This window comes from Plecotus auritus, assembly GCF_963455305.1.
Source record: "Plecotus auritus genome assembly, chromosome: 6".
Classification (NCBI taxonomy): Eukaryota; Metazoa; Chordata; class Mammalia; order Chiroptera; family Vespertilionidae; genus Plecotus; species Plecotus auritus.
In genome coordinates this window covers 94,093,115-94,119,317 of record NC_137773.1, presented here as the reverse complement: position 1 = coordinate 94,119,317, position 26,203 = coordinate 94,093,115, and positions in this window count along the sequence as shown.

Genomic DNA, 26,203 nt, shown 5'->3' with positions numbered 1-26,203 from the left:
GTAATTTGGGGCCACTGAGGTGTGAATTTGTTTCCTTCATAGCTTAGGGTCTACACTATGTAGACCTCTATCTGCCCTCTATCTACACTATCTACCTAAGATGCCTTTCTGTACCTGATAAGAGAAGAAGAATTTATTGTGGGGATCCCTTCTGTAATGATGCCCAGGCAGCCCCCTGATGTTACCTGGCCTGGATACCAGACAGTCTTTATAGAGCTCCACCCAATAGATAATGGAGCAGCAAATGGACAGGTACAGCTTCGCCATCCTTGGACAGGAAGCAGATGCACGAGGCCAACAACATTCAGAGGTGAGAGTAGGCACAGAGGCATCTGTACACCAGGATGTTAAGATGATCAGGATGATCCCAGATCCCAGACTCCTATCTGGAAACTCTTTTGTGGGTCTCCCAGGTTTTGCCACTAGAGTGTCCCACTCCCAAAAGAATCTGGATCTCCATTCCCCCCACCACCAGCTACATGAAAAGATAGAAATCAGTCCTCAGGTATTTGTGGATATAATAGAAAAAGTGGTATGTTATTTGGCTCCACAGTAGACCATGAGCATCTGGCATTTTCCTAACTGTTGTTTGAACTCCCTGCTCCAGCTATCCTGCGTAGCAGTCAGCTCCACTGTTGCTCCAGGCCTACTCCTAGCCTTACTTGTTATCATACGTAATAGAATGATTTATATATAAAAAGGAAGAATGAGATTAAGCTCGTCTATAGGTTTGTATGCAACCTGCTACCTCACAGAAAAGGACCACCCAGGTCAGAAGCTAGGGCCTCGCTTATTTTCACGATGTCCCATGAGAGAGTCCATTTGCCACATGATGCAACCTTTTTTTTTATTTTTTTTTTTTTATTGATTTCAGAGAGGAAGGGAGAGGGAGAGGTAGATAGAAACATCAATGATGAGAATCATTGATCGGCCACCTCCTGCATGCCCCACACTGGGGATCGAGCCTGCAACCCGGCATGTGCCCGTGGCTGGAATCGAACCTGGGACCCTTCAGTCCTCAGGCTGACACTCTATCCACTGAGTCAAACCAGCCAGGGCATGATGCAACCTTTTAATGTCCTTGGCCCTCGGCATAATTTCATCTGGTGAAAGAAATAAACTTTCAATTGTTCCTCATAACTCTATTTCTTTCACCTCGGCATAATTCAATTCATTTGACGTGTCAGCAGTCAGTGGGAAACAACTAAAGTGTGTTTTAATGACATGTTATTAGCTTGCTTGTGCTGCCTAAACGTGGTGCCATGTTGGTTGGTGTAAACAACAGACATTTATTTCTTTACAATTCTGGGAGCTAAAAGGTTGAGATCGGGGTGTGGCAGAATTGGTTTTTCATGAGGCCACTCTTCTTCTCTTGTACATGAGCACCTTTCATATTCTTGTTCACGTCTGTTTAACTGGTGCTTCTCTGTTACCTGACCTATTCTTATAAGGACACTACCTATATTGGATTAGATTCCACCCCAATGCAACTCTATTAACCTTATTTCCTTAAAGACCATCAGTCCAAATACAGGCTCATTTTGATGTCATAGGACTTTAGACTTCCAATTGTGAATTTGGGGAACACAGTTCAGCTCTTAATGTGTGCTAAGTGTTGGCTGCTTCCTTCCATTCGGCCTGACTTGGAATTTTCCATTCTTTTACATTTCAACCAAACTGGCGTCAGGTCATCCAGTGCTATCCCGGTGGTCCTTGATGTGCACTTGTTTCAGTGACACTGAGTCACTTGTCAGCTTCATGCCAGCCACAGGGATTTCCTCCTTTCTCAGTCATCTGCTCAGAACCTTTCCTTGTGATGGGCAATCTCCCTTCCTGAAAGCTCCAACTATGTGCTCCTTTGCCAAATCTGGAATCTCCATAACCAGGGTATCAAAACTCGATTTAATATAAAAGGAAGAACAATCAGTGACTTCATTTGAAATCAAGAGAATTCTCATAGTAAGTGTCTATGTACACAGTCTCCAAATTCTTCAAAGGTTCTGGTTGTTTTTTTTTTTTCTTCATTTAAATCTTTATTGTTGAAAGATTACATATGTCCCCCCTTTCCCCCATTGACCCCTTCTAGCCTGCCCAAAGGTTCTAAGTTCTGACCTGAAGGAGCTTGAGCAGCCATTTGACATCCCTAAGTCTCTGTTTTCTCATCTCTATAATCAAGTTGTCGGTTGTGTACTCACAGGGACAATGCTCCTAATACAGACTATTCATACAGGAATATGTGCTGTTCCTCGGCTCTCGGGAATAATTGTATAATACTCCCCCACCCACTATACTCACATTGTACATAAAAAGCCTGACATTTTTTCCTGGCTGGGCGTTCCTGTCCCTCCACACAAATCCCTGAAAAACTAGGAGTTCCTGGTGAGATCCAGACCTTGATCCTTTCAGTGGCTCATGGTGATGTTGCTGACATTATGTCCCTTCTTGTTTCACTTAGTATGAAGATGACATAAGCTTGTCCCTGGTTGAGGCTTGCACCTTGAAGGCCCTCCAGAAAGGATAACACAGAAGGGTCTTGTACTCTCTATGGTATCAGCCTTCCCATTTAGAACCATCATTTACATAGCTACTTACCTGCTCACCTGTCTGGCATTCAACACCACCCAACATCTCCTGGACCAGCTTTTCACTAGATGAGCAATGGCCACCTCCTCTGCCCACCTCGAGCTTGTATCCTGGAAATATCTCCTCATCACTCTGAGCCTCGGGATGCTTCTCTGAAAACTGGAAAGTAGAAAATAAACCTTATATACTTTTGGTGGGGTTAACTGGTAATTACCTGTGCCGGGACCTGCAGAATATACTGCTGGACCTACATAGTTCTTCATCTTTATGCATTTTATTCCCTGATGAAAAGACCTCTGTCTTTTTCTTCAGTGGTCTGTGACCATTTTGACTTTGGCAAAGCACATGGAAAAAGCAACCTGTCAGAGAGATTGAAATGCCATCTATTTGGTGCTGGGTTTTGTCCTATATGTGGCCAGATTATGGAAACTTGGGATCAGCAGAGAAGCCCCAGGCTCACTCAGATATTTGAGATAATTTTGGATGGAGTTCATTCATTCAACGATACATATGATACACCTGCTACATGTGAGCACTTTGAGACATTAAGCATCACTCACTGAACAATCTCTGAACTTCAGTTTGGTCACAGAGTCAGAGAGTCAGACTGGACAACATTTGAGGTCTCTTCCCGATATATTACAGATGGTATCCTCATAGCATTCTCTGCATCGGGAGGTATTTTCCAAATGCTGGCCAGAATGATGGATCACAGGACTATATAAAAAAAATAAGTGATCTTTGAGTCCAGAAGAAGGGCCTCATGTTTCTACGGAAGAAATAGCATCAGAATACATGTGAAGTGCCAGCATATATGTGTGTGTGTTTTTAATAAATCTTTATTGTTCAGATTATTACAATTGTTCCTCTTTTTTCCCCTCATAGCTCCCCTCCACCCAGTTCCTAGCCCACCCTTTGCCCTTACCTCCCCCTCCCCACTGTCCTCATCCATAGGTATACAATTTTTGTCCAGTCTCTTCCTGCACCCCCCACACCCCTTTCCTCCGAGAATTGTCAGTCCACTTCCTTTCTATGCCCCTGATTCTATTATATTCACCAGTTTATTCTGTTCATCAGATTTTTTATTCACTTGATTTTTAGATTCACTTGTTGATAGACATGTATTTGTTGTTCATAATTTTTATCTTTACCTTTTTCTTCTTCTTCCTCTTCTTAAAGAATACCTTTCAGCATTTCATATAACACTGGTTTGGTGGTGATGAACTCCTTTAGCTTTTTCTTATCTGTGAAGCTCTTTACCTGACCTTCAATTCTGAATGATAGCTTTGCTGGGTAGAGTAATCTTGGTTATAGGTTCTTGCTATTCATCGCTTTGAATATTTCTTGCCACTCCCTTCTGGCCTGCATAGTTTCTGTTGAGAAATCAGCTGACAGTAGTATGGGTACTCCTTTGTAGGTAACTACCTGTTTTTCTCTTTGTGCTTTTAATATTCTCTCTTTGTCTTTTGCTCTTGGCATTTTAATTATGATGTGTCTTGGTGTGGTTCTCTTTGGATTCCTTTTGTTCGGGGTTCTCTGCGCTTCCTGGACTTGTAAGTCTATTTCTTTCACCAGGTGGGGGAAGTTTTCTGTCATTATTTCTTCAAATAGGTTTTCAGTATCTTGCTCTCTCTCTTCTTCTGGCACCCCCATAATTCGGATGTTGGTACGCTTGAAGTTGTCCCAGAGGCTCCTTACACTATCTTCATATTTTTTTATTCTTTTTTCTTTTTGCTTTTCCAGTTGGGTGTTTTTTGCTTCTTCGTATTTCAAATCTTTTTTTTTTTAATATATTTTATTGATTTTTTACAGAGAGGAAGGGAGAGGGATAAAGAGCTAGAAACATCGATGAGAGAGAAACATCGATCAGCTGCCTCCTGCACACCCCCCACTGGGGATGTGCCCGCAACCAAGGTACATGCCCTTGACCGGAATCGAACTCGGGACCCTTCAGTCCGCAGGCCGATGCTCTATCCACTGAGCCAAACCGGTTTTGGCTCAAATCTTTGACTTGATTCTTGGGATCGTCTAGTCTGCTGTTGGATCTCTGTATATTATTTTTTATTTCAGTCAGTGTATGCTTAATTTCTAGTTGGTCCTTTTTCATATCCTTGAGGGTCTCGCTAAATTTATCAGCGGTTTCTAGAAAATTCTTGAAAAACCTTATAACTGTGGTTTTGAACTCTATATCCAGTTGTTTGCTTTCCTCCATTTCTGTCATTTGTGACCTGTTTCTTTGTCTCCGCATTTTGGCTTCTTCCCTGTGTTGATAGAGTGGCTTTGTGTGCTAGGTGTTCTATAGGGTCCAGTGGCTCAGCCTCCCCAATTACCTGAAATGGACACTCTTGGTGCACCCCTTTGTGGGCTGTGTGCGCAGTCTTATTATAGTTAAGCCTTGATTATTGTTGGTATCACTGGGAGGAATTGACCTCCAGGCCAGTTGGCTGTGAGGATCAGCTGTGTCTACGATGGGAGAACTTCTGTGCTGGAGACACCCTATGGGGCAAGACTTGCTTCAGTGGGGCTTTGGTGCTTACTGAGTCTGCCCCCTGAGTGTGTCCCTTATGGATCTGAGGAGTTGTAATCTGTATGGTCCCACTCTGACCACTAGGAGATCCAAGGAGGTGCAAATTTCACCTCTGCCTGAGGCCACCCAGCAGGAGCTACAGAGAGGTCTGCAGATTCCTCTTCTTTGTTTGGGGTTTGGAGGTGCCCAGATGAGGACCAGCTGTGAAGCAGTGCAAGCTGCTGTGGGGCCTTGGGCCTTCTTTTGGTGGCTCTGGGGCTCTCTGACCCAGCTGCAGTTTGTTAGGTAATTTTAGGTTGCAAAGGGCCAGGCCATTCATATGCAAAAGCCTCTGCACACAGCTTGGGTGGGGTGGGGTCTCAGAGTGGAGCAATCAGCTATGGCTGATCCTCAGCCCTACCCTAAGAGGCCTGTGGGTCTCAGTGTCCCGCGGTAATCACTGCAAGCATCTCTGAGAGAAAGCCACCCTCAAGTTCTGCCCAAAGCCAGACAGTCCAGTTTCTCCCAGTATGAGTCTGGGTCCCCAGAGTCTCACCTGGAACCGGCGATCAGAGCAGTTGGGAGCTTGTGTCTCCCTCCCAATTGAAAAGGACAACAGTGTACTCAGTTGCCAGCCCTCACCTCTGCACTTTACTTCCACACCTCCTCTGAGTCTCAGTGTGCTTTTCTCTTTCCTTCTAGTTGTAGAATTTCCACTCAGCCAGCCTTCCTGTGGTTCTGGATGATGTCCGTTTAGTCTTTTAGTTGTAGTTTTGAAATGGTTGTGCGAGGCAGCAAGTTCAGGTGTTTACCTATGCTGCCATCTTGGTTTCTCTCAGCATATATGTGTTTATGTAGTAGTCGCTGTTCCTAATAATCTATACTAATAAAAGAGAAAGATGCAAATTGACTGTACCTTCGCAATGCCCACCAGCCAATCTGGAGTGAGTATGCAAATTAACCCAATAAAGATGGCAGGTTAATTTGCATATGCAGGCACCAAGTGGCAGGGGGCGGGGCAGGACACTTCTGTCATCGCCATGGCTATGACACAGGCATTCCGCACTGTCCCAGCCGCTCAGGGCCTCTAGGCAGCATGGGAAGGGGCCGGAGTGGAAAGAGGTGGCTCCGGGGCCAGAGTGAAGGCAGTGCCAGCAGCCAGGGAAAGGAAGGCCCATTCTTGCACGAATCTTCATTCGTGCATCGGGCCACTAGTGTTTTATAATTATTGCTGTTCATTTCAGTGCTTCATTTGACTCACACATCAGTCCTTTGACATAAAGAGTCTGATGCCAAGAAACCTCAAGCCCCTGAAACTCAATTTCAGATGACTCTAAGAAAAATAGTTCATTTTGAGTTTATCTACTTTTATTGTTGTTGTTGTTGTTGTAAGTTCCTGAGTGTTGTAAGCTCTTTACATGTCAGACCTGAAACCAAAAGTTGTCATTAATTATGTTTTAAAAGGGATTGTGAAAGGATTTCAATCTAAAATGGAACTGGAGGCTATGAAATGGAGAAAGAAGCTTATGTGCATGCTCTTAGAATGGAACTTGAGAAGTGAGAGACTGACTTCCTGAAAATGCCTGGTTTACAGATCACGAAGACTTACCTCCTGACCAAGGAACATCTGCCAAAAATTTCTCCCCACCTTCAAGGCAATACATTTACTGCTTGGACTCTGCCTGGAATTCCTCCTCTTTCTACTCCTTGCCCATAAATACAGCCCACCCCAAAGCCTCAGTGGATTCTCCTGTAGCTTGCTACCACATGCATTTCTCAAATTGCAATTCCTCTGTTATTCCCTAATAAATCCAATTGTTGTTAGTTCAAGCTTGCCTCAGTTTACCTCTTTATTTACGTTGAACAGGATAATTGACCCCAAATGAACATGTTTTCATGATTATAAGTTTGTTATTCTCATTACAAAAAAAATTAGAAAACAAACTCAATTGAGGATAAAAATAACTCTCTAGTAATTTCTACTACTAAGATTTTTTCAATATTCATGCATATACATATTTTATTTTCATTTCCCCTCTAAGCCTATTTAATTTTTTCTCACCATCAAAAAATCATGAAGAATTATTCATAAACATAATTCTAATGGATAGACCCTAAGCAGCTAGATGGTCCCTAATATCCACAGAAATGGGTGATTTCCCCCAAGGAAGGTGAGTGAGCAATGAGAGAAGCGATCTACTATGAGTGATTCTGTACAGACCATTTGGGTGCCAGTAAGAACCCTCCTTGCCTGTGAGCCTGGTGGGGGGACAATGGAGCCAGAAAAGACACTGGGAAGGATGTGGAGGTGACGCTGAGAAAAGAAACAGAAATTAAATCTAAAGTGTGCTATACCTGTATGGGAGTGGTGGTGGCTCTAATTATAAAAATGTATGCATCTCTCTATGCACCATTTACCCTGGAGTCAGGGCATCATCCTTGGTTGCATGTGGGGAAAGAGGAGTGAACCCTGACCCCCACAATTTAGTGCACATTTCTATGCACATCCTCTAAAGTCCTTCCCATCCAGTTGGGAGGCAGGTTCCTATTTTTAAGGGTGGGGATAACAGGTACACAGGTGTTTGAAATATTCACTGTTGGGGTGGTGAGTGATGCCATATGGGTATAACCTATAAGGATAAGGAGAGATTGTGAGGAAGGGGAAAAAGAGATCTTTAATGAAGAGACAACTCACCCATTAGAGTGATGGTGGCTGGACCATCTCAGCTGGGATTCATTAAAAGACAGAGTACTCACCTGGAAGACAGAAAATCCACCCTCCCAGCCAAAGGGAGGCAAAAAAGCTTTGCTCAAAGCACTTTGAAATGTGAGGCCAGAAGCCTGCTGCCACAGAGCCCACTCAAGGGAAGGAGACCCACACAGCCCCTCACCAATGATGTAGACACTGACATCACAGAAGCTGGGGAGAAAACATCTCAAGTACTTGGGTTGAGAACCTCATCATTTCAAAGATGGCAGGGAAAAGATACCTAGGTCTAGGGCTCTATAAGTATTGGTCCATGTTCTCCCACACCTGGATGTGAGGTTGGGGTGGGGAATGGCCCTTTTCATTACTAGGTGCTTGGGCTTCTGTAGCCTCCTAATACTCACTGCTGGGGGGTGGCCCAAGTCTGGTGAGTATGAACCACACAGGCAGAGAAAGATAGGGTGAGGAGGAGATGGAATGAGGAAAAGGGAGGAATAAAAAAGGAGCATATGGGACCAGCTAAGATGAAAAAAAAAATAGCAGCGTCTCACCATTGAAGTAGAAACTATCCTGGACAAGGGTGAGTGGCCCAGTGGGGTCAGCTGGCTCAGCTCCCAGTACAGTCATTTCCTGTCCAGCTTTGGAACCATGGTTTCAGGGTGATGGGTGCAAACAGCGTCCAGTCCAGTGGCTGTTCCATCCTTCTCAGGCCTAAGGAGAGTAGATGGGGAGGATGATAATAAAATTCCTAGGGAAGGGTCCTGAGACCCCTGGGGCCAGGACAGGAAGGGGCCAGAGAAAATGAGGAGGCTGGCAAAGAGGTGAGAATCCAGATTAGATGTTCGGAGTGCACTGACTACAGGCCATGCTGAGACTGTGAGCAGAATCAATGGGTGAAAGAATTCCTGTTAAACTGAAGAAAACTTTATCTTCACGGCATGGGAATAGGACACGTGAAGAGCTGAAATTGGGATTAAACCAAGTGAAAAGGGGATGTTTGTCTTGAGAGAAATCCTGGGGACAGAATTGAAAAACTAAAGGAAATGCCCTCATTGATCAAACAAAGGGGAGAAAAAAATACAGAAGGATGGCCAGGCTAGGGGCTGTCTCTAGCATGTGGGTGCCTGGTTACCAAAGTTCTAACTTCTGTTTCATTCAGTTACCAAGAAAGTGAGGTCACTTCTTTAAGTTTCTGTTACCTGGGCCTCTTCCTTTAATTAGACCCACCTGGGCTGCTTGCTCTTCTTGCCCATGTCATCTCCATAACTACACACAGATACCCAAAGCAGCCCTTCTCACTGCTCCCCGGGAATGTAACCAGGGCCCAGCTTTGAGGAGACAGAGCTGAGTTCAGACCTCTTTTTTCTGATCAGTTCTATGTCCTAAAAAAAGCCATCTGCCTCTCAGGGCTTCCCCAGTATCCCAGCCTGCACAGTGAAGATAATGCCAGGAACTATTTCCTAAAGTTAATGTCAGGTGTATCTGACACAAACCCTACAACACCAGTGGGCTGGTGTCACAGGTGCCTGATGCAAAAATTCAGAGATGGCAGAATTACAAAAAGGAACTGGATGGAGCCTAGAATACCACTTAAAACAGGCCTGGTTTTCAGCCATGTGGCCTGGTAAAAGTCACACCTTCCTTGGGCACATTTTAAGGCTTTCACCTTTAAAGGGTTATCATTCATACCATATAACCTTCTATGATCTCCTGTTATAGTTAGAATCAGACCTGTGCCTCCTGTAACCCTACATAGCTTCCACAATGGCTCCCAGTGGTCCCTGCCTCCTTGTATGCACATCTTTGTGTCACCACTAAGTGGTTAACAACCAGCTTCTGAACAACAGAAAATAGCCAAAGTGATGTCATTTTGTCCCTAGTAATATTTGCATGGGGATGTGAGGCTCAAGATGACAGAAAGATCCAGAGAAGGGCCTGGGGATCAGTAATCCAAGGGACAGTGGCTGTCCCAGGTGGAATGCTGGAAAGAGCTTGAAGCCAAAAAAAAAAAAAAAAAATAGTCCTAGAGAAATGTGGGTAACTATTTGACATCAGTCTGGATACATCCAAATGCAATTCCATGTCAAGTTTCACTTACAAATTATGTCACTTCCCTCTTATTTACTTTGAGCTCGTTTCCTTTTTCTTTCCTGCTGTTTTAATTCCTTTCTCTCTCCCTGTCTCTAGCTCCCTCTCTCTTTTCTTTATCTGTCATGTCTTTTGGGGGGAGGGAGTTAGGGTACTACAAGCATCTAGAGGGTATGGGACAATATGCTGCTAATTATCCTACAATGCAGAGGACAGCCTTCAACCACAAAACTATGGGACTAGAACAGTGGTCGGCAAACTGCGGCTCGCGAGCCACATGCAGCTCGTGAGCCGCAGTTTGCCGCTCTGTTGACTAATGAGTTTGCCGACCACTGGCATAGGGGCTTAATCACAAGGAACAACAACAGCCTGTAATTATTGGAATTGAGAGTCTAGGTCAGTGGTCGGCAAACTCATTAGTCAACAGAGCAGCAAACCGCGGCATGCGAGAATGTCAATAGTGACCATACACCAAGAGCTCCCATGTCAGACAATGTCATGCCTTTGTGGTAAGAAAAGATGGTTGGTATAATTTCAGTCTTCTTGAACTTATTGAGGTTTGATGTGTGGTCTAGTATGTAACCTATTCTAGAAAATATTGCACGTGCACTTGAGAAAAATATGCAAGCTGCAATTTTTGGATGAAATGCTGTATACATGTCTATCAAATCAAACTGTTATACTATGGTAGTTACGGCCATTATTTCATTATTAATTTTCTAAAACACAATATTTTTTAAAACAGCTGACTAATCATCTCATGCAACATTTAACTCTCAAAATAACCCACTAAGTCAAGTGCTTTTATCTTCATAGTTATTACAGATGAGAAAATAAAGCCAAAAGGCCAGATCACTACTTCACAGTCAAATCACTTGTCTGTGGTAGTTCCAAGTTTTAAAGATGGAACTGTCTGCCTCCCCAGCCCTCTATACACTCAAAAAGGTGGAGGGGAAGACGGGAAAAATAGTGAGCAGAAAAAACTCTCACCAGGTAATGTGCAACTAAGTCTGAGTAGCTAAACTTCCCAGAGAATGGCTGCATGTCCTCTGCATGGCACAGGTTGCTGTTGGTAAAGTTGAGGGTGAAGGGGACCAGGCCAGGGCCAGCAGCTGTAGTGAAGGAAGAAGGGAGAGGCCATGCCCTCAGTCAGATTGGACCACTGGGGCAAAGGGTCACTGGCACACAACCCTTGCCTGCGCAGAGAACCCCATCATCTTGGAGATACCAAAGAAAAAGTGTTCACGCCTTGGGCTTTTTATACGTATCATTTTCTGTTCATCAGAGGCTGGACATGGAGTGGGGGTGGGAAGTGAAGGCTGTGGTATGTTTCATTTTATATGGTTTCCAATTATGACCACAGACAGAAACCAAAAGATGGTGTTATCAGGGTGTTACACAAATGAGCAAAAGATGGTGCCTGTATATGAGCCCCTATGTTATTTATTTATTTATTTACAGCAGGATGGGATCCATTAGCACTAAAGACTTCAAGACTAAACTCAATTTTATGTGTCCAATTGTTTCACAAAGAGCCCAAACAAGTGTATATTAGCCATTATACAACCAAAGACTCTATTTTGTGGTTAAGGAAAATAAAATTGAGTACGTTTTTTAAAAAAAAAAAAAGTGTATATTAGCCATTTAGAGCCTGCCCGCTTCGCGTAACATGAAACTTTGAACCTAACATCTGATAGCTATACAAAGGATAAACCTTATTCTTAGTGATCCTATGACCCGGCTCTGCAGACCGGGACCTTAAAGATAGCCACGGTGGCTTAAAATGGTGATGAAAAAATGGCTGCTCTGGAGGCCAAAATCTGTCATCAAATTGAGTATTATTTTGGTGACCTCCATTTACCACGGCACAAATTTTTATTTTATTTTATTTTTTTAATATATATTTTATTGATATTTCACAGAAAGGAAGGGAGAGGGATAGAAAGCTAGAAACATTGATGAGAGAGAAACATCGATCAGCTGCCTCCTGCACACCTCCCACTGAGGACGTGCCCGCAACCAAGGTACATGCCCTTGACCGGAATCGAACCTGGGACCTTTCAGTCCGCAGGCCGACGCTCTATCCACTGAGCCAAACCGGTTTCGGCTACGGCACAAATTTTTAAAGGAATAAATCAAAGTAGATGAGGCTGTGTATCTTTGGAAATAATTTTAAAATTCCATAGGTTAAACTGTCTGACAACAGACTTTAGTGTAATAGTAGAAACATTGAGTAAGTGAAAGGCAGAACCGGAGATCAAAAAAATGGTGGTGGAATAGACAGACGTGTCCCGAGCCTTGTCTCGGAACAGATATAAGGAACAACTGAGGGTCGCACAGGGAGTGTTAGTTGGTGAGTTGAGGGACAGCTATACTCCAGGAGAAGGTGGGGGACTGCTGGATGGGCTCCCCTGACTGAGCAGCCCCCACTGCTGCTGGGTCCCCTCCCAGAGCCACCGGCTCGGACGCGGAGACCGTGCCATCTTGAAGGGGAAAGTGGATGTTATCGGAAGCCTGAAAATCTACAACTATGGCACCCACCGAACAGCTATGAACCCCAGAGCACCAGTCTCCAGTTGGCGCAAACATGAGGATTCAAAGGAGCTCTACACTCCACCACGATAAGGTCATATTTCGCCTGGGATAAGGTGAGGTCTCTGGTCCCGGCAGGAGAGAGAAGCACACGCACTGCGGGAGCTGGAGGACCGGGGGAAGTCTGCGCCTAGAAAAATCCGTGGCTGTTGGGGCTGGCGTGATACGTGCATGTGGAAGGGGGTCCTCAGAACTGCTAACAGAAGGGAACTCTAAAAAGCAACCCATTTTAATCTGACGCAAAAGGACAGCCTAAAAATTTTAAAAGTATGCAGGCTGTTTAGACCCAAGGGGGTAAAAAACTGCACAGACTTGCGTGCAGCCACGCAGTTCGCACACTTACACAGGCTCTTTTTTTTTTTTTTTTTTTTTTTACTTTTTCTTCTTTAAATCCTTGCTTCTGATTACTAAACCCAATACATAGGATCACCCAATTGGGGACACAGTAAGAGACTGCAGGGGAAAGTTGTTTGTCTGGAATCTGGGGATCAGAGTGGGGAATAACCATCAGAGAACCAGCTCTGGGGCAACCCACTCCCACAAACCAGTATTGAGTGCCACAGGGAAAGCAGGATCTAAGCACTGGCTAGAGAGGACCTATAGACCCAGAGGTCAATCCAGAAACACTGCCACCCAGGGGCTGAATCACAAATTGACACTTGTGTAAACAAAAATAAAGGAATACAAGAAATTAAGACACACTGCCTGCTTAAAAATCAGGACTGGCTTACAACACTGAGGAGCAGTGGAACACAGGGAACTGCAATACTGTCCTGACTAGGAAACAGGCATGCCAAATAGAACAGTAGAGGAAGTGAATGACCTTCACTACTGCACATTTTTATTTTATTTTTTTTTATTTTTTTCATCTTTTCCTTAAGAAACTAATTTTTTTCTTTTTTCCTCACTTGATTTTACCTTTTTAATTTTTACATTTTTAATTCCAATCAGTATTATTACTACTACTATTTTACCTTTTTTTTTAAAAAAAGTGTCATTTTATTTTCTCTTTATTTTACTTAGCGATTAGTGCTCTTTTTTTAATTTATGTATTAAGGTATTACATATGTGTCCTTATTCCCCCATTTTCCCCCACCTCCCATTACTGATCACACCCCCCTGTTGTCTGTGTCCATTGATTAGGCTTACATGCATGCATATAAGTCCTTTGATCTTTCCCCTTACCCCCACCCTCCACTACCTTCCCTGAGGTTTCATGTTCTGATTGATGTTTCTCTGTCTCTGGATCTATTTTTGTTCATCAGTTTATGTTGTTCATTATATTCCTCAAATGAGTGAGATCATGTGATATTTATCTTTCTCTGCCTGGCTTATTTCACTTAGCATAATGCTCTCCATCTCCATCCATGTTGTTGCAAATGGTAAGAACGCCTTATTTTTAACCGCAGCATAGTATTCCATTGTGTAGATGTAACACAGTTTTTTAATCCACTCATCAGCTGATGGGCACTTAGGCTGTTTCCAAATCTTAGCTATGGTGAATTGTGCTGCTATGAACATAGGGGTGCATATATCCTTTCTGATTTGTGTTTCTACTTTCTTGGATATATTCCTAGAAGTTGGATCACTGGGTCAAATGGGAGTTCCATTTTTAGTTTTTTGAGGTAACTCCATACTGTTCTCCACAGTACCTGCACCAGTCTGCATTCCCACCAGCAGTGCATGAGGGTTCCCATTTCTCCACATCCTCGCCAGCACTTGTCATTTGTTGATTTGTTGCTAATAGCCATTATGACAGGTGTGAGATGGTATCGCATTGTTGTTTTAATTTGCATCTCTCTGATGATTAGTGATTTTGAGCATGTTTTCATATGTCTCTTGGCTTTACTTCTGTCTTCTTTTGAAAAGTGTCTATTTAGATCTGTTGCCCATTTTTTGATTGGGTTGTTTATCTTCTTTTTGTTAAGCTGAATGAGTTCCCTGTAAATGTTGGAGATTAAAACCTTATCATTGATATCATTGGCAAATATGTTCTCCCATGCAGTGGGCTTTCTTGTTGTTTTATTATGGTCTCCTTTGCTGTGCAAAAGCTTTTTATTTTGATGTAGTCCCATTTGTTTATTTTCTCTTTAGTTTCCATTGCCCTAGGAGCAGTATCAGTGAAGAAGTTCTTTTGGCATATGACTGAGATTTTTCTGGCTGTGGATTCCTCTAGTATTTTTATGGTTTCTCGTCATATGTTTAAGTCCTGTATCCATTTTGAGTTTATTTTTGTGGATGGTGTAAGTTGGTGGTCTAGTTTCATTTTTTTGTTTGTATGTGTCCAATTTTCCTATTGAAGAGACTGTCTTGACTCCATTGTATGTTCATGCCTCCATTGTCAAATATTAATTGAGCATAGTGATTGGGGTCGATTTCTGGGTCCTCTATTCTATTCCATTGATCTATATGTCTGTTCTTGTGCTAGTACCAGGCAGTTTTGAGGTCAGTGGCTTTGTAATACAGCTTGAAATCTGGTATTGAGATCCCACCTACTTTGTTCTTCTTTCTCAGGATTGCTGTGGCTATTCGGGGTCTTTTTTTATTCCAGATGAATTTTTGGAGATTTCTTTCTAGGTCTGTGAAATATGCCATTGGTATTTTAATGGGGAGTGCACTGAATTATAGAATGCTTTGGGTAGTATGGACATTTTAATGATGTTGATTCTCCCAATCCATAAACATGGTATGTTATTCCATCTGTTTATGTCTTCCTCTATCTCTTTTTTCAGTGTCCTGTAATTTTCCACTATAGGTCTTTTACCTCCTTAGTTAAGTTTATAACTAGGTATCTTAATGTTTTTGGTGCTATGGTAAATGGCATTGCTATTTTAGTCTCTCTTTCTGTAAGTTCACTATTGGTGAATAGAAATGCCATAGATTTCTTGGCATTAATTTTGTATCCTGCTACATTGCTGAATTCATTTATTAAATCTATTAGTTTTTTGATGGAGTCTTTTGGGTTTTTTACGTACAATATCCTGTCATCTGCAAATAAGGACAACTTTACTTCTTCTTTTCCAATTTGGATGCCTTTTATTTCTTCTTCTTGTCTAATTGTAATGGCTAATACTTCCAGTACTATGTCGAACAGCAGTGGTGAGAGTGGGCATCCCTGTCTTGTTCCAGTTCTTAGGGGAAATGGTTTTAGTTTTTGCTCATTGAGTATGATGTTAGCTGTGGGTTTATCATATATAGCTTTTATTATGTTGAGGTATAATCCTTCTATTCCCACCTTGTTGAGAGTTTTTATCAAGAAAGGGTGTTGGATTTTGCCAAATACTTTTTCTGCCTCAATTGATATGACTATGTGATTTTTATCTCTCAATTTGTTTATGTGATGTATCAAGTTTATTGACTTGCAGATATTGTACCATCCTTGCATTCCTGGGATAAATCCTACTTGGTCATGGTGTATGATCTTTCTGATGTAGTGCTGGATCCAATTTGCTAGAGTTTTGTTGAGGATTTTGACATCTATGTTCATGAGGGATATTGGCCTGTAATTCTCTTTCATTGTGTTGTCATTATCTGGTTTTGGTATTAGGGTGATGCTGGCTTCATAGAAGGAGCTTGCAAGTGTTCCTTCCTCTTGAATTTTTTGGAATAGTCTGAGGAGGATAGGTTTTAGTTCTTCCTTGAATGTTTGGTAAAACTCCCCTGTGAAGCTGTCTGGCCCCGGGCTTTTGTTTGCTGGAAGCTTTTTCATGACTCCTTCAATTTCTTCCATATCTTTTGGACTATTGAGATGTTTAGATTCTTCCTGATTGAGTTTTGGAAGGTTATATTTTTCTAGGAATATGTCCATTTCCTCCAGGTTGTCCATTTTGTTAGAATACAGTTGTTCATAGTACTTTTTAACAATCCTTTGTATTTCAGTGGGGTCTGTTGTTACTTCACCTCTTTCCTTTTTTATTTTGTTTATTTGGATCCTCTCTCTTTGCTTCTTGGTGAGCCTGGCTAGAGGTTCATCAATCTTGTTTATCCTTTCAAAGAACCAGCTCTTGGTTTTGTTGATCTTTTGTATTGTTTCTTTGGTCTCAGTGTCATTTATCTCCGCCCTGATCTTTATTATTTCCTTCCTTCTGCTTACACTGGGCTTTTCTTTTTGCTCTCTTTCTAACTTTTTGAGTTGTAGGGTTAGGTAATTTATTACCATTGTTTCTTGTTTTTTGCAGTAGGCTTGTAGAGCTATGAACTTCCCCCTCAAGACTGCTTTCTCTGTGTCCCATAGATTTTGGATTGTGTGTTTTCCTTGTCATTTGTTGCCATGTTTTTTATTTCTTCTTTGATCTCTCTGGTAACTCAGTCATTGTTTAATAGCATGCTGTTTAGTCTCAATGTGTTTGATTTCTTTGGATTGTTTTTATTGTAGCTGATTTCTAGTTTTATGCCACTGTGGTCTGAGAAGATGCTTGATATGATTTCTATCTTCTTGAATTCTAAGAGACTTTGCCTATGTCCCAACATATGGTCTATCTTTGAAAATGACCCATGTGCACTTGAGAAGAATGTATATTCTGTGGTTTTGGGGTGAAATGTTCTAAAGATGTCAATTAATTCCATCTGGTCTAGTGAGTCATTTATGATTGATGTTTCTTTGCTGATTTTTTGTTTAGAGGATTTGTGCAGTGGTGATAGCGGGGTATTAAAGTCTCCTACTATGATCCTATTTCTGAGAATCTCTCCTTTGATATCCTCCAGGAGTTTTTTTTTTATGTATTTGGGTGCTTCTGTATTGGGTGCGTATATGTTTACCAGAGTTATTTCTTCTTGTTGGATTGCTCCCTTAAGTATTATGAAGTGGCCTTCCTTATTTCTTTTTTTTTTTTAACTTTTTTTTTACTTTTTAATTTTTTTTAATTTTAATAAATCTTTATTCAGATTATTACAATTGTTTCTCTTTTTTCCCCCCATAGCTCCCCTCCACCCAGTTCCCACCCCACCTTCTGCCCTTACCTCCCCCCCACTGTCCTCATCCATAGGTGTATGATTTTTGTCCAGTCTCTTCATGAACCCCCCATACCCCTTTCCCCCTGAGAATTATCAGTCCACTCCCTTTCTATGCCCCTGATTCTATTATATTCACCAGATTATTCTGTTCCTCAGGTTTTTAATTCACTTGATTTTTAGGTTCACTTGTTGATAGATATGTATTTGTTGTTCATAATTTTTCTCTTTACTTTTTTCTTCTTCCTCTTCTTTAAGAATACCTTTCAGCATTTCATATAATACTGTTTTGGTGGTGATGAACTCCTTCAGCTTTTTCTTATCTGTGAAGCTCTTTATCTGCCCTTCAATTCTGAATGATAGCTTTGCTGGGTAGAGTAATCTTGGTTTTAGGTTCTTGCTATTCATCACATTGAAAATTTCTTGCCACTCCCATCTGGCCTGCATAGTTTCTGTTGAAAAATCAACTGACAGTCGTATGGGTGCTCCCTTGTAGGTAATCAACTGCTTTTCTCTTGCTGCTTTTAATATTCTCTCTTTGTCTTTTGCTCTTGGCATTTTAATTATGATGTGTCTTGGTGTGGTCCTCTTTGGATTCCTTTTGTTTGGGGTTCTGTGGGCTTCCTGGACTTGTAAGTCTATTTCTTTCACCAGGTGGGGGAAGTTTTCGGTCATGATTTCTTCAAATAGGTTTTCAGTATCTTGCTCTCTCTCTTCTTCTGGCACCCCCATAATTCTGATGTTGGTACGCTTGAAGTTGTCCCAGAGTCTTCTTACACTATCTTCAACTTTTTGGATATTTTTTTTTGCTTTTTGCTTTTTCAGTTGAGTGTTTTTTGCTTCTTTGTATTTCAATTCTTTGACCTGATTTTTGTGTTCCTCTTGTCTGTTTTTGGGTCTCTGTATAATATTTTTTATTTAAGTCAGTGTATGTTTAATTTCTAGTTGGTCCTTTTTCATATCTTCGAGGGTCTCGTTATATTTATCGGCCTTTTCTAGGATATTCTTAAAAAGCCTTATAACCGTGGTTTTGAATTCTATATCCAGTCGTTTGTTTTCCTCCATTTCTTTCGTTTGTGATCTGATTCTTTGACGCCGCATTTTCACTGCTTCCCTGAGTTGGTAAAGTAGATTTGTGTGCTAGGTTTCCAAAATGGCCCAGTGGGTCTGCCTCCCCAGTTAACCTGAGGTGGACACTCTTGGTGCACCCCTTTGTGGACTGTGTGTACAGCCTTGTTGTAATTAAGTCTTGATTGTTGTTGGTATCACTGGGAAGAATTGACCTCCAGGCCAGTTGGCTGTAAGGATCAGCTGTGTCTATGCTGGGAGAAGTTCAGTGCTGGAGACAGCCTGATAGGATTAGACTTACCAAATTGCAATAGCCTCTGTGCTCAGCTTAGATGGGGTGGAGTCTCAGTGTTGGCTTCCCGTCAGCCTTGCCCTTGCGCGCACGAGGCACCTTCAGACCTCTGCCTTCCTGGCTCCCGAGTCTCCGCCCGAGAGTCCAGACTCCCCCCACAAGAGCGTGGGTCCCCAGGGGCTCGCCTGGAACTGGGGTTCACTGCAGTCAGAACTGGGGCTCAGTGTAGTCAGGAGCCTCTGACTCCCTTCCACTAGGGAAAGCCTGTGGCAACCTCCGCAGCCTTTGTGCACACTGGCACGCGCACACCTTCAGACCTCCGCCTTCCCTGGCTCCTGAGTCTCCGCCCGAGAGTCCAGACTCCCCCCACAAGAGCATGGGTCCCCAGGGGCTCGCCTGGAACCGGGGTTCAGTGCAGTCAGAACTGGGGCCCAGTGCAGTCAGGAGCCTCTGACTCCCTTCCACTAGGGAAAGCCTGTGGCAACCTCCGCAGCCTTTGTGTGCACTAGCACACGCGCACTTTCAGTCCTCCGCCTTCCCCGGCTCCCGAGTCTCCACCTGAGAATCCAGACTCCCCCCACAAGAGCATGGGTCCCCAGGGGCTCGCCTGGAACCGGGGTTCAGTGCAGTCAGAACTGGGGCCCAGTGCAGTCAGGAGCCTCCGACTCCCTTCCACTAGGGAAAGCCTGTGGCAACCTCCGCAGCCTTTGTGCGCACTGGCACGCGTGCGCGCTTTCAGTCCTCCACCTTCCCCGGCTCCCGAGTCTCCGCCCGAGAGTCCACACTCCCCCCGTAAGAGTGTGGGTCCCCAGGGGCTCGCCCGGAACTGGGGTTCAGTGCAGTCAGAACTGGGGTTCAGTGCGGTCGGGGGCTTCCTTCACCCTTCCACCAGAGAAAGTCAGCCAGGCTCTCAGCCGCCCTTCCTCTCTGCGCGCACAAAGACCCTTTGCCCTACCTCCAATTCTCTGTGAGCTTTTCTCTTTCCTTCTAGTTGTAGAATTTTCACTCAGCCAGCTTTCCTGTGGTTCTGGATGTTGTCCGTTCTGTCTTTTAGTTGTAGTTTTAAAATTGTGCGAGGCAGCAGTTTAGGTGCTTACCTATGCTGCCATCTTGGTTTCTCCTTATTTCTTGTTATGTCCTTCACTTTGAGATCTAATTGTCAGATATAAGTATTGCTAGCTACCCCAGCTTTTTTTCATTTCCATTCGCCTGAAAAACCTTTTTCCATCCCTTCACCTTCAGTCTGTGTGCGTCTTTTTTTTTTTTTTTTTTTGATGTGGGTTTCTTGTAGACAGCAGATATATGGGTCATGTTTTCTTATCCAATCCGTTACCCTATGTCTTTTTATTGAGGCATTTAATCCATTTACATTTAAAGTTATTATTGATAGGTACTTGTTTGTCGCCATTTTTATTCTTTTCCCCTGTGTTCCTTCTTCGCTTCCTCTTTCTTTTTTATTTTTCCTTTTTTTTTTTTTTTTTTTTTACAGCAGACTCTTTAGCATTTCTTGCATTGCTGGTTTGGTGGTAATAAAGTCCCTTAGTCCTTTTTTGTCTGTGAAGCTCCTGATTTCACCTTCAATTTTGATTGATAGCCTTGCTGGGTGTAGTATTCTTGGATTCAGACCCTTCCTTTGCATGACTTTGTATATTTCATTCCATTCCCTTCTGGCCTGATGAGTTTCTGTTGAGAAATCAATCGCTAGTCTGATGGGGGTTCCTTTGTAGGTAACTTTCTGTCTCTCTCTGGCCGCTTTTAAGATTCTTACTTTGTCGTTGGTGTTTGCCAATTTAATTATAATGTGCCCTGGCGTCAGTCTTTGGGGTTCATTTTGCTTGGTACTCTGTGAGCTTCTTGGATTTGTGTGGGTTTTTTCTTTCCTATATCAGGGAAGTTTTCTGTCATTATTTCTTCAAACAGGTTTTCTATTCCTTGCTCAGTTTCCTCTCCTTCTGGAACCCCTATTATGCGGATGTTGTTTTGTTTCTTGTTGTCCCAAAGTTCCCTTAGGCTCTCCTCCTGCTTTTTAATTTTTTTGTTCTAGAAGCTGCTCTACTTGGGTATTTTTTCCTACCTTGTCTTCTAGCTCACTGATGCAGTCCTTTGTTTCTTCTAGTCGACTCCTGATGCATTCTATTGAGTTCTTTACAGCAGCGATGTCATTTTTCATTTCTTCTTGGTTCTTCTTCATTTCTTCTTGGTTCTTACACATATTGTTGAATTTGTCTTCTATTCTTTTCAGCCACCTTATGACCATTTCTCTGAATTCTTTCTCTGGAAGGTTGCTTGCCTCCATTTCGTTTACTTCCTTTTCTGGTGATGCCTGCTTTTCTTTCATATGCAGGCTGTTTCTTTGTCTCCCCATTGTCTCTCTTCTCCGGGAGTCTGGTTATGTAGTTCTCTCTCCTGCGTTGATTTAAAGGCACAAAATACAAGACAACCAGGTACAACACACAAGGCACTGAACAGAAATGTATTCACGATATTAATAACCCCAAATAAAGGTGACCACCATAGAAAGGCAAATTAGGGGATAGGAGAGAAAGAAGAATAAAAAAAACAGGAGTGCCAAAATGAAATTGGGAAAAGGAAAAAAAGAGAGAGAGAGAGAAGAAAGAGGATAAGAAAGAAACGGGGAACAAACTATATATATGGGGAGAAAACTCCAATAGAACAGCCACTAATCCCAGCAAATACCAGCAACATGTACCTGGAGATGAATACAAACTACAAACAACAACTAATATCAAGCGAGGTGAGGGAAAACAGAAGCAAAAAAAAACAAACAAAAACAAAGCAAACAAAAAAAAAACAAAACAAAAGAATAAGCAAAACCATCTCACAAACAAGCATAAAAATCGATATAATCAACATTCAATCAAACAACAACAAAAGGACAGAGAGAAAAACAATTTTGTGTATAGTGAAGACAGAGAAGAGTGAGGGGTGTATGAACTCGGAGTGGGGGATTCAAAATTAGATATATAAGTAGGGGGAAATTTTAACAGGGGTTAAAAAGAATAGGGAGAATCTAAAGCAGGAGAAGGGTAAGAGAAACAGGACAACAAAAGGGAAAAAGTTAGGAAGAGAGTGATGGCATAAAGGTAGAGTTGAGATAGAGTAGAATGATGCTAAAGGAAAGATGAAAATAGAATGTAGAACACTAATCTCAAAGTCAAATAAAGAAAAAATGAAATGACAATTTTTTTTAAAAAAGGTAAAATAGTAGTAATAATACTGATTGAAAATAAAAATGTAGCCCTAACCGGTTTGGCTCAGTGGATAGAGCGTCGGCCTGTGGACTCAAAGGTCCCAATTTCAATTCCAGTCAAGGGCATGTACCTTGGTTGTGGGCACATCCCCAGTGGGGGGTGTGCAGGAGGCGGCTGATTGATGTTTCTTTCTCACCGATGTTTCTAACTGTCTCTCCCTCTCCCTTCCTTTCTGTAAAAAATAAATGAAATATATTTAAATAAATAAATAAATAAATAAATAAATAAATAAATAAAAATGTAATAATTAAAAAGGTAAAATCGGAGAAACCAAGATGGTGGCATAGGTAAACACCTAAACTGCTGCCTTGCACAATAATTTCAAAACTACAACTAAAAGACAAAACGTCTATCACCCAGAACCACAGGAAAGCTGGCTGAGTGGAAGTTCTACAACTAAAAGGAAAGAGAAAAGAGCATTGAGACATGCACAAGCACTGAAAAGCTGAGGTTCGGAGGCGCACAAATCGGGCTGGCGGCGGGCAACTGGGTGCGCTGCTTTTTTCAACCTGAAGGGAGACAAGCTCCAAATTACTCAAAACTCCAGTTTCTGGGGAGACGCTGGGGAACCCAAACTCCTACGGGGAGAAGCTGGACTGTCTGCCATTGGGTCGGAAAGTGAAAGTGACATTATTGCAGAGGTGCACCCAGCAATCATTGTTTACTGCGCTGGGGCATGGGGCGCGGGGACTTGGAAACGTGGAGACGCAGAGACGGCTCACTGGCAGCCATCACTGTTTGCCATGCCCTAGCCTAGTGACTCCCTGAGACCCCGTCCCGCACAATCTACAAACCCACCCAAGCTCCATGCAGCAGCTTTTGCATATAAATGGCCTGCCCTATCACAGCTTAACCTAACGAACTGCAGCCCTGGACCGACAGCTCCAAAACCTCCAAAACCCAAGCAAAGAGGAGAAAACTGTAGTTCTTGCTGTAGCTCCTGCTGGGTGGCCTCAGACAGTAGCTGACCTGCACCCCATTGGAATCCAGAGGCCAGTGTATCTAGTGGTCAGTGTGAGACGACACCAGATTTCAACTCCTCACATCCATAAGTGACACATTCAAGAGGCAGACTCAGTGAGCACCAAAGCCCCACTAAAACAAGTCCTGCCCCATAAGCGTGTCTCCAGCACAGCAGTTCTTCCATTAGAGACACAGCAGGTCCTCACAGCCAATTGGCATGGAGGTCAATTTCTCCCGGTGACAGCAACAACAATCAAGACTTAACTACAACAAGGCTGTACACACAGTCCACAAAAAGGTACACCAAGAGTGTCCACCTCAGTTAACTGGGAGGACAACCCACTGGGCCATGTAGGACACCTAGCACACAAAGCCACCCTACCAACTGAGGGAAGCAACGAAAATGTGGAGACAAAGAAACAGATCACAAACGAAAGAAATGGAGGAAAACAAACGACTGGATATAGAGTTCAAAACCACGGTTATAAGGTTTTTCAAGAATTTCCTAGAAAAGGCCAATAAATTAAATGAGACCCTCAAGGATATGAAAAAGGACCAACTAGAAATTAAACATACACTGACTGAAATAAAAAATATTATACAGAGACCCAACAGCAGACTAGAGGAATGTAAAAATCAAGTCAAAGATTTGAAATACAAAGAAGCAAAAAACACTCAACCAGGAAAAAAAAAAGAAAAAAGAATCCAAAAATATGAAGATTGTGTAAGGAGCCTCTGGGACAACTTCAAGCATACCAACATCAGAATTATGGGGGTGCCAGAAGAAGAGAGAGAGCAAGATACTGAAAACCTATTGGAAGAAATAATGACTGAAAACTTCCCCCACCTGGTGAAAGAAATAGACTTACAAGTCCAGGAAGTGCAGAGAACCCCAAACAAAAGGAATCCAAAGAGGACCACACCAAGACACATCATAATTAAAATGCCAAGAGCAAAAGATAAAGAGAATATTAAAAGCAGCAAGAGAAAAACAGTTAGTTACCTGGAAGTGGGCACCCATACGATTATCAGCTGATTTCTCAACAGAAACTATGCAGGCCAGACAGGAGTGGCAAGAAATACTAAAAGTGATGAATAGCAAGAACCTACAACCAAGATTACTCTACCCAGCAAAGCTATCATTCAGAATTGAAGGGCAGATAAAGAGCTTCACAGTTAAGAAAAAGCTAAAGGAGTTCATCACCACCAAACCAGTATTATATGAAATGCTGAAAGGTATTCTTTAAGAAGAGGAAGAAGAAGAAAAAGGTAAAGATAAAAATTATGAACAACAAATGCATATCTATCAACAAGTGAATCTAAAACTCAAGTGAATTAAAAATCTGATGAACAGAATAAACTGGTGAATATAATAGAATCAGGGGCATAGAATGGGAGTGGATTGATAATTCTCAGGGGGAAAAGGGTGTGGGGGGTGCAGGAAGAGACTTGACAAAAATTGTACACCTATGGATGAGGACAGTGCTGGGGAGGTAAGGGCAGAGGGTGGGGTGGGAACCAGGTGGAAGGGAGCTGTGGGGGGAAAAAGGAGAAACAATTGTAATAATCTGAACAATAAAGATTCACTTAATTTTTTTAAAAAGGTAAAATCAAGTGAGGAAAAAAGAAAAAAATTAGTTTCTTAAGTAAAAGATGAAAAAAATAAAAAATATAAAAATAAAATGTGCAGTAGTGAAGGTCATTCACTTCCTCTATTGTACTGTTTGTCATGCCTGTTTCCCAGTCAGGACAGTATTGCAGTTCCCTGCGTTCCACTGCTTCTCAGTGTTGTAAGCCAGTCCTGATTTTTAAGCAGGCAGTGTGTCTTACTCTCTTGTATTCCTTTATTTGTGATTACACAAGAGTCACTTTGTGATTCAGCCCCTGGGTGGCAGTGTTTCTGGATTGACCTCTGGGTCTATAGGTCCTCTCTAGCCTGTGCTTAGATCCTGCTTTCCCTATGGCACTCAATACCGGTTTCTGGGAGTGGGCTTCCCCAGAGCTGGTTCTCCAATGGTCACTCCCCGCTCTGATCCCCATGTTCCAGAAAAACAACTTTCCCCTGCAGTCTCCTAGGGTGACCCCAACTGGGTGATCCCATGCACTGGGCTCAGCAATCAGAAGTAAGGATTTAAAGAGGAGAAAGCGTAAGTGTGCGAACTATGGATCTGCATGCAAGTCTGCGCCTTCCTTCCTTCCCCCCATGTCCAAGCAGCTGGCACACTTTTAATATTTTGGGGCTGTCCTGCGTCAGATCAAAATGGGTTGCTTTTTAGAGATCCCCTCTGTTAGCAGCTCTGAGGACCCCCTTCCACATTCACGGATCATGCCAGCCCCAACAGCCACAGATTTTTCTAGGCGCAGACTTCCCCCGGTCCTCCAGCTCCCGCAGTGCACACATTTCTCTGTCCTGCCAGAACCAGAGACCTCACCTTATCTCAGGTGAAATCTGACCTTTCCATGGTGAAGTGTAGAGCTCCTCTGAATCCGCGTGTTTGCGCCATTTGGGGACTGGTGCTCTGGGGTTCGCAGCTGTTCGGTGGGTGCCGCAGTTGTAGATTTTCAGGCTTCCGATAACATCCACTTTCCCCTTTAAGATGGCACGGTCTCCATGTCCGAGCCGGTGGCTCGGGAGGGAGCCCTGTCCAGCAGTCCCCCACCTTCTCCTGGAGTATAGCTGTCCCTTAACTCTCCAACAAACACTCCCCATGCGACCCTCAGCTGTTCTTTCTATCTACTTCGGGACAAGGCTTGGGACACATCTGTCTATTCTGCCGCCATTTTTCCCCCCACTCCCTCTTTTAAAAAAAAAAAATCAATGGTAAAATAAATAAAAATATTTTTTAATGATCCAATCTTCTATATATAAAAGCATAATCGACTGAAAGACCCAACAACTGGCCGCTATGGCACACACTGACCACAGGGGGCAGACGCTCAACACAGGAGCTGCCCCCTGGTAGTCAATGCACTCCCACAGTCGGCCCACCAGTCCTGCAGCAGCCACTCAGTAGTCCTGCAGGTCCAATCTCCGGAGAATGGGCCAGGCACCAACAGGCTGGTGCCACTGGCATGATCCTGACCGTGCCGCCAGCCTCCTGGAAGTCAGCCTCGGGCACCACGGCAGCTGTCCCTCCCTAGACACTCCACAAGGCAGAAACGATATAAAAGCGCCTGCCAGG